We start from the raw sequence: 12,500 nt of genomic DNA, 5'->3' as shown, positions 1-12,500 counted from the left end.
CTGGGGTGAAGTATATTTAGCAGAACATAAATAGTCCAACACAAACAAACGTTTTGTTTTCGTCACGTGTAAGTAGTCCATCACGGCAAATCAACTCTCCAGTAGACATTTACATTTCCTGCATTTTAAGTTGATCACCGGCAACCGGTGCAGTCATCCAAATGTAAACAACAAACGCAGGACAAGCCTTCTGTCTGTCACACATGATTTGGCTTCCCTGTAAATTCCAACGTTACTCCTTCCAAGGCACAGGCGCGCTGAAATACACCCCCACACTTTTATTACCGTAATAGGGTTTGTATGTAATGGTGGGGACAAACCGCCAACAAATTTTTACAAATGACTCCCTGTCACCCGACAAAACCACCTCCACTTCGTCATCCTCCTCCTCAACACCTAGTTTAGGCTAAAAGACCCTTTTCAATTATGATGCACGCCGCTCCGAGCCACAAAAACCCGTCATCTCGCGCATAGTGAGACGGCAGGGACACTCAATCCAAAACGCCCACCTTCTGCAATGACCTGCAAAAACCAAGCCCTTGCGTCAATGACTGCCAGCCGTGGTTTAATGGTTCAGGAGCTGGACTGTAGATCACAGGGTTGCAGGTTCAATCCCCACCCTTACCAATCCCTTCCTCCCTCCATGGCTGAGGGGCCCTTGAGCAAGGCACACATCCTCACACTGCTCCAGGGACTGTAACCAATACCCTGTACTGTAGTATCCGTAAGTGGCTTTGGATAAAAGAGTCTGCTACGTAAGTGTAATGTAATGTAATGTAATGTAATGAATGAGTGGGTTAAAGAGAGGCCATCTGCCCAGGTCTCGGCCCTGTGTTTACATGGACAAGGGGACGGGTCCTGTGGGGGGGGGTGAAGCCTGTCATTATGAGTCCTCTTCACCTTGAGAAACACCCCTGGACCACTCCTCTTGACAAACACACACACGCGCACACACACACACACACACACACGTAAACACACACACACACACACAGTGTACAAATGTATACATTTACAAATGTAAATACAGAAACACATTCACGCATGAACATACATACCATGGAATGAGCACACAAACGTGCATGCGCCCACACACACACATGCACACACACGCACATGCACACACACACACACACACACACACACACACACACACACACACACACACACACACACACACACACACACACACACACACACACACACACACACACACACACACACACACACAGACTACCCCCCCCCACACACACACACACGCACACACACACACCACCTCCACCTCACTGCACCTCCACCACACACACTTCCCCCAGGCCTGCATTCCAGTGTGAACCTCGTGGAGCACAAATCACCATCCCATCATGTGCTCGGCCCACTCCACAGGCCCTGAGTGTGAACCCCAAGTACAGGCCTGATAGGAGGAGAAAATCCTGAACACTTGTTGAAATAAGAAAACCCTAATGACTATATCAGAGAGAGTAGAGAGAGAGAGGTTCCATTGGCCCATTGTTTCCGGGTTCTATCATTGCCAGGGGGAGGGGGGGAATCCCCCTTTAGGCAGACCTAAGGACTGTTCTATTCAATGCTAGGAGTATTATGACACGCCCCTTTAGGGCAGACCGGAACCTGGTCATGTTAAGTGCCCATAGCAACCTATTACATTGGCATATCTCTACATACTTAAAGAATCTCTGACTATATGCAAACAAACTCTGATGAGCCTGAAATCAGGCAGTGAGCCTGAATACTATCAGCTCTATCAGCCATGTTTGGAGAGGCAGAATACCGGCAAGTAGTCAGGGTTCACTTCAACCCGTCAGCCATACTTGGAGCGGCAGACTGTCATTACATTACATTACATGCAAGACTGTCAGCCATGCATCTTGTATTGTTGTTGTAAGAATGTGTCTTTTCTCACGCTCTAGCTATCAGATGTTGAACTTTTTTTCTTGCTTCTTTATTTTCAGTAGTGACTGGGAACCTGGGTTTTCGCTGTAAATCAATTCAAATTGAATTAGATTCTGGACATACATGTACGTGTGCAGCTACCATAAGAATTCATATCCACTGAACTTGTGCAGCATATGTTGACATACAGTCCTACATACACCTATTCTTCTTGACAAAACTTTTAGCCAAATATTAAGATGAAACCATCAAAAAGTTCTTGGCTCAAAATTTCCAACCACACAAGCCATCACTAACAGTGAAAATAATGATTTTATAGTATTATAGACTGACATTGTAAGGTTATGCAGCATCACTGACTTTGCACTGTGCAGCCAGAGAGAGTAGAGAGAAGAAGTGGTGGTGCAGCTGCTGCCTCCCTTTCCCCCAAGCTTCCATCCAGCCACTAATGCTGAAGTGTCTCCGCTGTGAAACTGCAACTCTGGGGTGAATTTCTCAAAACCAAAGTTGCTTACTACATTAGCTACTTTGTTGTTTTCAATGCATTTTCCCATTGGCAACTACCGAAGTTGCTAACAGGCTAATTACTTCTCTTTTGAGAAACTCACCCCTGTTTTGTCGTTGCTTGAATCCTTGTGTCTTGCGCACAAAAACACAAACTTTTCTATGCTCACTATCACCTAAACAAGTACCTTCTTTCTCTCTGAATGAGAAGTGCATCCAAAGAGTTCTTGTGGCGAGGGACCTGGTTGTGGATGTGCTGTGTGTTGCACAGACAAAGCCATATTGAGGCAACACATCGCTCCTTTGACAATGGGAGGTTTGATGTGGACACTATGTGGTCAAGAGCTGGCTGAGGCTAATTATCCCCCCAAGTGGAAGAAAAGAAAACAAAACGACAGTCTGTGTGCCTGTGTGTGTGTGTGTATGTGTGTGTGTGTGTGTGTGTGTGTGTGTGTGTGTGTGTGTGTGTGTGTGTGTGTGTGTGTGTGTGTGTGTGTGTGTGTGTGAGAGAGAGAGACAGAGAGAGCGAGAGAGAGAGAGAGAGAGAGAGAGAGAGAGAGAGAGAGAGAGAGAGAGAGAGAGAGAGAGAGAGAGAGAGAGAGAGAGAGAGAAACAGCACAAGAGTGTACAAGAGAGAGAGACAGCAAGAGAGAGCTGAAACATAAACAGTGTCAGCCAGTGGGGGGTTCCAGTGGAGTTCAGCACAACACAATGCTGGTGAAGTGACAGCTCACCTGGGAAACCGCTATTGTCATTGTGACACAACACTCCACAACACACAACAAAATTGCATTTATTCCTCACCCATGCAAGAGGGCAGCCCCAAACAGTGCCCTGATGGAGCACTGCGGCAGGACCGTACCAGAGATTCTTTAAGTAAATAGAGATATGCCAATGTAATAGGTTGCTATGGGCACCTAACATGACCAGGTTCCGGTCTGCCTAAAGGGGCGTGTCATAATACTCCTAGAATGAATAGAACAGTCCTTAGGTCTGCCTAAAGGGGGATTTCCTCCCCTCCCCCTTGCAATAATAGAACCCGGAAACAATGGGCCAACGGAACCTCTCTCTACTCTCTCTGACCGTACCATGCTCAAGGTACCTCAGTCATGGAGGAGGATGGGGCAGAGCACTATTAATTACTCCCTCCCACCAACCTGGTGGGTTGGGAGTCGAAGCGGCAACCTTTGGGTTACAAGTCTGACGCCCTAACTTCTCATGAATGATTGCCCATGACTAAGAGGGTGTATGTACTGTAGGCAGGCGGGCCAGCAGGCAAAACAAAATAAATAAAGAGGCACGCATCCGTTTTCTTTTGACTATTTAATCGCCTCACAGACATTTCAGACTTAAACCCTCCTTCAAATGTGAAATGGCGATGGCGAAGAAATCTGAAGAGTGCTTCTTCATTCATTTATTTTGCAAGTTTGAGTTTATTCAACAAAGGTAAGCAGCACCCAGTGTTGCGTATTTGGAGGTGTTGAATGCACTCCGTGATTTTTTCGGGGACAGACTACCTGCCCAGGCAGACACACCGCCAGCTATGGCCAGCCGGCAGCCAAATTATCAGCCCGCCTGCCCATCCACCTCAGCCCCCTTAAACACGGCCTTGAGGAAATGACCACCCCTTAAAACACACACACACACACACGTATGCACACAGACACACGCAGACGCACACACACACACACACACACACACACACGCACACGCACACGCACACGCACACGCACACACACACACACACACACGCACACACACACACACACACACACACACACACACACACACACACACACACACACACACACACACACACAGAAACAAATACACGGACACACCCCTACACACACCCCTTAACTGCAGGTTAGGGGCAATAAGGGCGGCTGGAGAGGTGGGGAGGCCTGTGCCATCCTCCGCCCCTCCACACGTGTCCAGCAGGGGAGAGGGTGGGGACGAGACACACCCCATCAAGGCAAGGGGGACACACATACGCCCCGTCCAGGCCTCCACAGCTGTTTGTCTACCTGTTGTGGAGTGGTTTAGTGTGGTGTGGTGGAGCGGTTTGGTGTGGTGCGGTGTGGTGTTTTGTCTGCTCTGGTATTTTTTGCCAGCTTGTTGATTAGGTAATGTCCTTGACTGGGGGTGTTAGGTGAACTCAGTAGAGCATGAGCTCAAAATTGGATTTAATCACGACATAAAAAGCATTGTCATCCCCAGAGGTTCGGAGTAGGGTTATCAACAAAGTCTCAAAAGAACACTGAGATCATGTGAATGTGTTGAGCAAACCACGAACAGAGTTCCCTACTACTCAATTAATTCTTGCAAGGTTTGGGGGAAATACAATGAATGTGTTCCGTCACAAGTGAAGAGTGGTGTTGAAATAGGGGGGCAAATTGGGAGTCACCAGGGACCCATATTTCAGGGGCCCCCACAGGGAGTCAGATTTTTGTTTTTGCATATTAACCACATGGGGGATCCATACATAGGGCCCAGAATGTGGTGCAACAGCCCTGTGAATGATGGAACCTTAAGCATTACATCTACACTTAGCTGACATTTCTATCCAAAGCGACTTACAATTATTTACAGGATATTGGCTAGCCCCTGGAACAATATGAGTTAGTTGCCTTGCTCAAGGGTACTTTAGTCATGGATGGGAAGGGTGGAACTTAAACCTGAAGACCACCGTTCTAGCCATTTGGCCACAGCTGCCCCCCACCCTTGTCAATGAGGGAGTCTGGGAAGCCTTGGAAAAAAATGATGTTGGGGAGATACCAGTGAGTGGTCATCTCCCTCAGGGGGGCACTGTGTACAACTGAGGCTCTTTACTGTGCTGCTGTACTGTACTTAGAGTGGCCAGCACTGGTGGGACTCTCTTAGAGTGACCAGGGGTGAGTTTCTCAAAAGGGAAGTTGTTAGCCTGTTAGCAACTTCGGTAGTTGCCAATGGGAAAATGCATTGAAAGCAACGAAGTAGATAATGTACAGTAGTAAGCAACTTTGGTTTCGAGAAATTCACACCAGCATTGGTGGGATTCACTTTCACCAGTGACATGACAAGGAAAAGAAAGCAAAACAAAACAAAGAAAACACTACAAAAAAGTCCATGAGATCCCTGCTTGAACTAAGACTACATGCGGTTCAGGCATCTCCACCATGTATCTCATTATAACGCATTTTGGCTTACAGCACAAACCTCAGCTGAGCTTCAAATTCACAGTCTGTCTGTAAATCAATCAAATTCCCAACTAAACTGGATCATCACAAATATCACAGTTTCAGTCTCTTCGGTTGTCTCAGAAGGTCCATGAGTGGACGTAATGTGTCTGAAAAGAGCCAACCGGGGATTGTTGGATTGCATCTTACATAACTCAGCAGTTACAGATCAAAGGAGCTGACTTTACAGCTGATTTTCTTTTTTAGTGCCAGACTTATGACACAAAGTAATAGCATAATCCTATTTACGGTTTAAAAAAAAGAAAGAAATAAAGAAAAAAAAAAGGCAAAAAGCGTTTCTAATCCAAATGGCATTTCAGGAAAAACGTGTGACCCCCGGAGTTGAGTTAGGGGTTACAATATGATCCGTCTGTCTGTAAGGTAAAGGGGCGAATCTGTCAGGAGAGGCATGTGCGCACATACATCATTAAAAAAGGATGGGCCTAAACGTTACATAACCGCATCGCTGGAAGAAAAAAGTGCCGCCCGAGGAAACCTCTGACTATACGGTACGGTACATCAGTCTGACGGACACACTGTATAATAACTATCACTGCGCAGCACAAGCAGGCGGCAATTGTTCATGCTGGTGACAGACCAAAAAAAAACGGTGTGTTTTGATGTCTCTGTCAGAACGCAAGGGACTGCTCAGCAAGGGGGCAAACTACAAAAGCTTTCCAAGTCTTCATTAGGGGAACAGCAAAAGGGTTATGAGAAGTAATCAATCAAAATGGCTGTAGTACACAGTAAAAAAAAACAGAGTTACGTAACTCAACACATAGTGAACACTCTGGAACTAAATTCAATCTAGAAATGTTACATCAACTCTCTTAAGTGTTTATATTCACACTGAACATTTACTGTGTAGTGGTTTGAACCAGCTCGCTCGTATATCCCATGGCTACCGCTTGCTGTGTACTAGTCAGGGGTGCATGTTGTGCGCCTGGCCTAGTATTCATCTCTCTGTCCTGGGTGATTCATAAGACCCTGTCTGTTAAGTCAGGTGAAGATTTGAAAGTTACTCAATGAACCCCCAGATGGTTTAAGGGTTCTTCCACAGTGGCTTTAGTAGGGTTCCTTAAAGCACTTTCAGGGGTTCTTCACTTCAGTTCGCCATTGCAGGGGAACCCGCAGAGGTTCTCTGAGGAACCCTTTAGAAAAACTTGGGGGCACCGACAGCAAAGGTTCATCAGCGGACCTTTAGGGAGAACCGAGGGTTCTTCTAGGAACCTTTAATTGTTACAGTGCGTGGTAGTGGTGGGGGTTGTGGGTGGGTTGTGGCTGGGGTGTGTGGAGTTGGAGGGCAGTGGAGTGTTGTTGTTCTGTGTGTGGCCAAGTGGGTTTGGGGTGGCTGAGCAGTCAGCCATGTTTGTTTTCCCAGAGCAGCAGTGGCTTCCTGGGCTCCCAGAGAAGGGAAACAACAAACGAGACGCGTCACCTGCTGCCTGGTCGTGATGCCAGTGCGACATTCCTCTAGCCAAAACAGAGCAGAGCTCGGCACCCCTACACTGCACTGCGCTGGCCAGTGGGCCAACTGAGCACGGCCAGAGATAGTAAAAATCTATAGAGATTCTAATAAAATGTATCATAAAACATCTATACGTGTATCATGTATTCTCTCTGGCACTGACCTGAGCCACAGCATGAGCTAACAGAGCTGAGTTAGGCACCCCTACACTGCGCTGGCAGACCAGAGTATTACATTACATTACACTAAACTTAGCTGATGCTTCTATACAAAGTGGCTTAGACTTATTTACAGGGTATTGGTTACAGTCCCTGGAGCAGTATGGAGTTAAGTGCCTTTCCCAATGCAGTGTTGCCACCTGTCCGAGTTGTTCCTGATTGGTTTTTAATGGTCTGTCCCGGAACAAAAACAATGTACTTTTCGGGACAATGAATGAAGGATGACATTACGTACAAGCAAAAAAGGTTGATTGTGTTTGAAATGTACAGATTTGCTTCCAGACAGATGTGGCAACCCTAACCCGAGGGCACCTCAGCCATGGAGTGTGGTAGGAAGTAGAATGATAGGGTTTGAACCTGCATCCCTCCGATCTAAAGCCCCCCTTAAGCATTAGGCCACGGCAGTGCAGTTTGTGTCTACAGAGAAAAAGGCATGGACAATGGACAGCACTTTGTCCACGAAACAAGACAGAAAACAAACAAATAAACGAACAACAAAGATTGTTATTTGTGAAAACATTCCTTCTTCCCTCAAACAGCACGTTGCTAGTGCTTCAGTGTAACCAGAGTAGAGAGTTAGCATGACCAAAGCCTGTCTCTAATAGTCATAAGGGAGATCATTCAACTTTCAAAGCTAAAGGCAGACCGAAGACAAAAACTACTTGTTACTGCCTTAGAGGATCACTGATGGTGGCCAGAGTAGGTGTTGCAACTATGCTGTTCAGTGAAAAAGGAAAGATTTGTGAATGGGCAGCATAAATTCTGGAAAGAACCCGTTAAAAAAATATTACACAGTGTGCCTTTAACAATCCAGTAACGCAGCATATCCACAGACACCACAGAGTGACTGACCCCCCTCAGGCTGTTATGGGCAATAAATTCCACTTCACAGTGAAAGCAGGCATTCTGAATCGATGCATCCTGAGCGGCCGAGCGACCCTTCCCCCCACCACCACCCCCTCATATATCTGTCCCAGTCCACCTCAGATTTCACCATCAGATAGCTCCTTTCTTCTGTGGACGGACACACATGAACAAAGCTGATTGGGCTGCCAAGTCAATGCAGAGATCCATCAGCAGCACGCTACTGCTGAATGCAGCTCAAATGAAACTTGAATTGAATGGTCAACAGTGCTCCCCAAACAGGTTCGTGTTGACCAAAGGAAGCGCCACAATGCCCTGACTAACCATCCAGGCCCATAATATGCGTAATCCTACACAAGCTTTTTTAATTATTATTTTACTCCAGAAACTCACACTTTTGGGTGGTAATCCGTCACTGTTGCACTATACTATATTACAAGACCTGACGTGTTTACAGACAGCACATCCCGACCAAATCTCTATTTACAGCCACCCAAAATAAACTATCGCAAATCATGTTCGTTTAATTACATCGAAATATCACTAAGCATAACGCCTGTTTTATTTATGCCTTTTGTCCAGCTGTGTTAGAGGAAAATTACAAATTGCGTGAACAAAATGGCAATTGGCTGCAAATCAGGCAGAGCCACAACTGCGCCGAGAAGCCCTCCAGTATCCGCAGGGGATGTTCGCCGTCTTCACGCGCGGTCCAAGCTCAAGTCCATCAAACCAGCATGATGCAATGGCTTAAATGGAAACAGGCAAACGACACCGAATGAAAGCAATGATGAGGAAAACTAGGCATTTAAATGGCTTTTCCCCCGTGGTTTTGATTTTCCACAATTATGCAAATTGCCTCAGCCCATTAGTATGTGGAGTTAAAAACTAGAGGATTTGGCTATTTTGACACGTTTATTTGTTGCTGTTCCGTCTAGAAAGACCCACAGGGCCCATAGAAATCCTCTTAACTGATTAAGGACCAGCAACTGTCAGCTTGGAATTGTCATCTGAAAAAGAAAACATGGTACAGACCTTTCCGCACAAAAAACACAAACATGACTAAAAATACAGGAAGTGCTTTATTTCCTCCTGACCTGGAAGTGTTCTATTCTGACCCTTGACCCCAGATGGCCTGGATGGGGGCCTGTTGACATTCTAGCAGCCCAATGCTAGTCTGGCATCTCTCTAACAACGCCAGCTCCATATTGAAGACTAGGGAGACTGGGGTGGGCAGCAGAGAATCTCTCTCCGCATAAAGGCTTGCACTTGACCCAGTGCTCTCTTGTTTACCCCAATGCCTCTTCACTCCACTCCTCTCCTCTCCTCTCCTCTCCCCGCTGCACTCCTCTCCACTCCTTTCATCTCCACTACCCTCCACTCTCCTCTCCTCTCTCTCCACTCCTGTCCTCTCTTCTCTCCATTCCTCTTCTCTCCTCTCTCAACTCCATTCCTCTACCCTCCTCTATCTTCTCCTCTCCACTTCTCTCCTCTCTCCACTCATCTCCTTTCCTCTCCTCTCTCCACTCCTCTCCGCTCCTCTCCTCTCTTCATTCCTCTTCTCTCCTCTCTCAACTCCTCTCTCCTCTCCGATTCTCTCCTCTCTCAACTCCTCTCCACTCCTCTCCTCTCCACTCCTCTACTCTCCGCTCCTCTTCACTCCTCTCCTTGTGACATGACCATATAAGGAGCAGGGGTAAGTAAGCCGGCGTCAGGGGCTCTCTCCAGAACTGTTGTGGTATTGCACATTCTGTGATTACATTACATCACATCACATGAAGCTGAAGCTTTCATCCAAACCGATTCGCTATTATTTAGCTAAAGGGTATTGGATCCTCTCCCTGGAGCAATGTGAGGTTCAGTGCCTCACTCTAGGGCTCCTCATCCATGGGTAATACAGGATTTAGAACCTGCAACTCTGCAACCCTCCAGACCAAAGCCACACATTAGCCGATAGCTGCCTGCCACCATTCATTCATTCTGTTTATGTTGGCCAAGCCCTGAGGCCTGTTCTTCTCTCTGTCTGTCACCAACTGGGTGCCAATTACCATTTAGGACACACATCCATTTCCCTTAATCTTTTCTTCTGAATGAATGGTTCATAGTCTGTGAAATCTAGTCACCCTGGCTATGATTCATATCTCACACCTGCCTGACTGCAAAAAAAGAGAGTCAAAAGGCAAAAAGGAGTAAAAACTAGGCTGGAACAGAAATTGTTCTCCAGACACAGAAAAGCACCACCTACACAACTTTCACATAACATCAGACAATAACGCAAGCATGCCCCCTTTTGCTGCATAATGTTGTGAACTCAACCCGGCTTCGACCCTGCACGTCGGCTTGTTAAATGCCCTGAGCTGCCTTCCCCTTCCTCGTCCAAATTGGCCAGAGAGTCAAGAGGGCATTGCAGACCTGAGCAAAGATTTGCTTAGTCCACAGGGCAGCAAGCAGACAAAGCACCCTGAGCAAACTTCTCCAGGACTTTATTGGTTTGCTCTTTTCTGTCAGCTGGGGAGGTTGCAGATGTCCAGGCTGCACTAACTGATTGTTTTTTTCCCTTGCCAACACCACGGCTTACACGGCTTGTCTGCATCTGCAAATGACTCAATCAGTGGATGGCATACCTCTAATAATTAATGGAAACACCTGGACAGAGTTGTATAAAGTAGAATTAAATCCATGATGTTCGTACAACACTAGTACTTTTGCTTGGTAGCTACATTACATTACATTACATTACATTATTACATTATTATTACACATTACACCACGCTACACCATGTTACAACAGCTTTCCACTAATGAGCAGCTAATGAAGCTTTTTACTTTTCATTTACGTTCAATTCTACTCCATACACCTCTGCATCTCCAACTTCTTGGATTTCATTTGTCAACTATCTGTGGCCTATAAGTGTTTGTAGTTTTCAAAGACTATAAAACTAAGCCTCCTAATCTGCTCCAATTTTGTTATGTGTGTGTGTGTGTGGGCTACTCTGTATTTTCGGCTTAATCAATTGTAATGTAGCCTAATTGTTTGAAGAATGTCTCACTTGGCCCGGTGGGAGAAACCAATCACGTAAGCTCACAAGAAACCCCTTGGGGAGGGGGGGACCCCTTACCAGCCAATTGCTTTCCCTTGAACGTAGTATGTTTAAAGAAGGGGGGTAAACTTCATACCGCTGCTAAATATGGTGGAACAACACTTACCACCTAAACACTTCTTCCCCAAACCTTCATTCACACAACATAGTGAATGAAGAACAATAGGGGGAGGGAGGCGTCTGCATGGGATTCAACATAGCAACTAAACTAAACTAAACAGAAAAGCACCCAGCCATTCCATGCTGAACTATTATTTTCATTTACAGTAAATAGACCATTTTACGCTTTAACCCAAGGCCAATGATTTACAGCCAAAGAACAAGACAGGATAGTGAAGTGCAGGATGGTTTCAGGGGACACTTGTATTGAGTGCGGATCAAGCTCCTCCTCTCTCTCGCTCTCTCTCTCTCTTCCATTCTCCAACATTTCAGAAAGTGTGTGTGTGTGTGTGTGTGTGTGTGTGTGTGTGTGTGTGTGTGTGTGTGTGTGTGTGTGTGTGTGTGTGTGTGTGTGTGTGTGTGTGTGTGTGTGTGTGTGTGTGTGTGTGTGTGTGTGTGTGTGTGTGTGTGTGTGTTAAATGTAAAGGTAGACCACCACAGAATAAATAACAGTTCAGAGCACAGTGCTGTACAGCTGTGTACGGTGACTCACACAAGCAGAGTAAGAGCGAGTTTAGATCTAGCCCAAACTGCCGGAGCCAAATGTAACAGCTGTGCAAAAACCGCGTAGCCGAATGTATATAACCCATACACACTCGCATGAGGAATGTTTAGGCATAACCGGTTTCATGCTCGACTCTCACTCAGGCAAGCAGGCAGGCAGGCAGGCGCAAAGGGGTGTGCAGAACGGCAACCCCGTATAACGTGTCATCACGGTTTGTTTGGCACGAGGTTTATTTTTATTTTTTTACTTTAACGATCACACAACAGGCATAACTAAATATGCGACGGGTTGACAGAGACGAATTTCCTTTAAATAAGTTATTAGTCTTTGGATTGTGTACACTCTTTAGTAGCCTATGCGTATTAAAGAACACGACCTATGAGCTGTCCCTCCGCAGAGGCTACAACTGTTCTCTGCAGTGAAGCTATTCCAGCGGGCTTATCATCTGGTATACATTTGGTCCTTGACCAAGAATTTATCCGCAGCGGGATAGCGTCTCTCTGTCTTGGTCACAGGCTAAACTATCAGTAAAACTCAGCAAGCACGTATGACGAG

The 12,500-nt window shown here is 46.2% G+C and overlaps 1 protein-coding gene across 1 annotated transcript in view; it reads right to left on the bottom strand.

Annotated features, from left to right (window-relative positions):
* The window catches only part of LOC134450791 (collagen alpha-1(XXIV) chain), a 196,981-nt gene that overhangs the window by 183,239 nt on the left and 1,242 nt on the right, over positions 1-12,500 (bottom strand). The window lies entirely within an intron of this gene.

The sequence above is a fragment of the Engraulis encrasicolus genome, chromosome 6, assembly GCF_034702125.1.
Source record: "Engraulis encrasicolus isolate BLACKSEA-1 chromosome 6, IST_EnEncr_1.0, whole genome shotgun sequence".
Classification (NCBI taxonomy): domain Eukaryota; kingdom Metazoa; phylum Chordata; class Actinopteri; order Clupeiformes; family Engraulidae; genus Engraulis; species Engraulis encrasicolus.
This window is presented reverse-complemented; position numbering and strand designations above follow the sequence as displayed.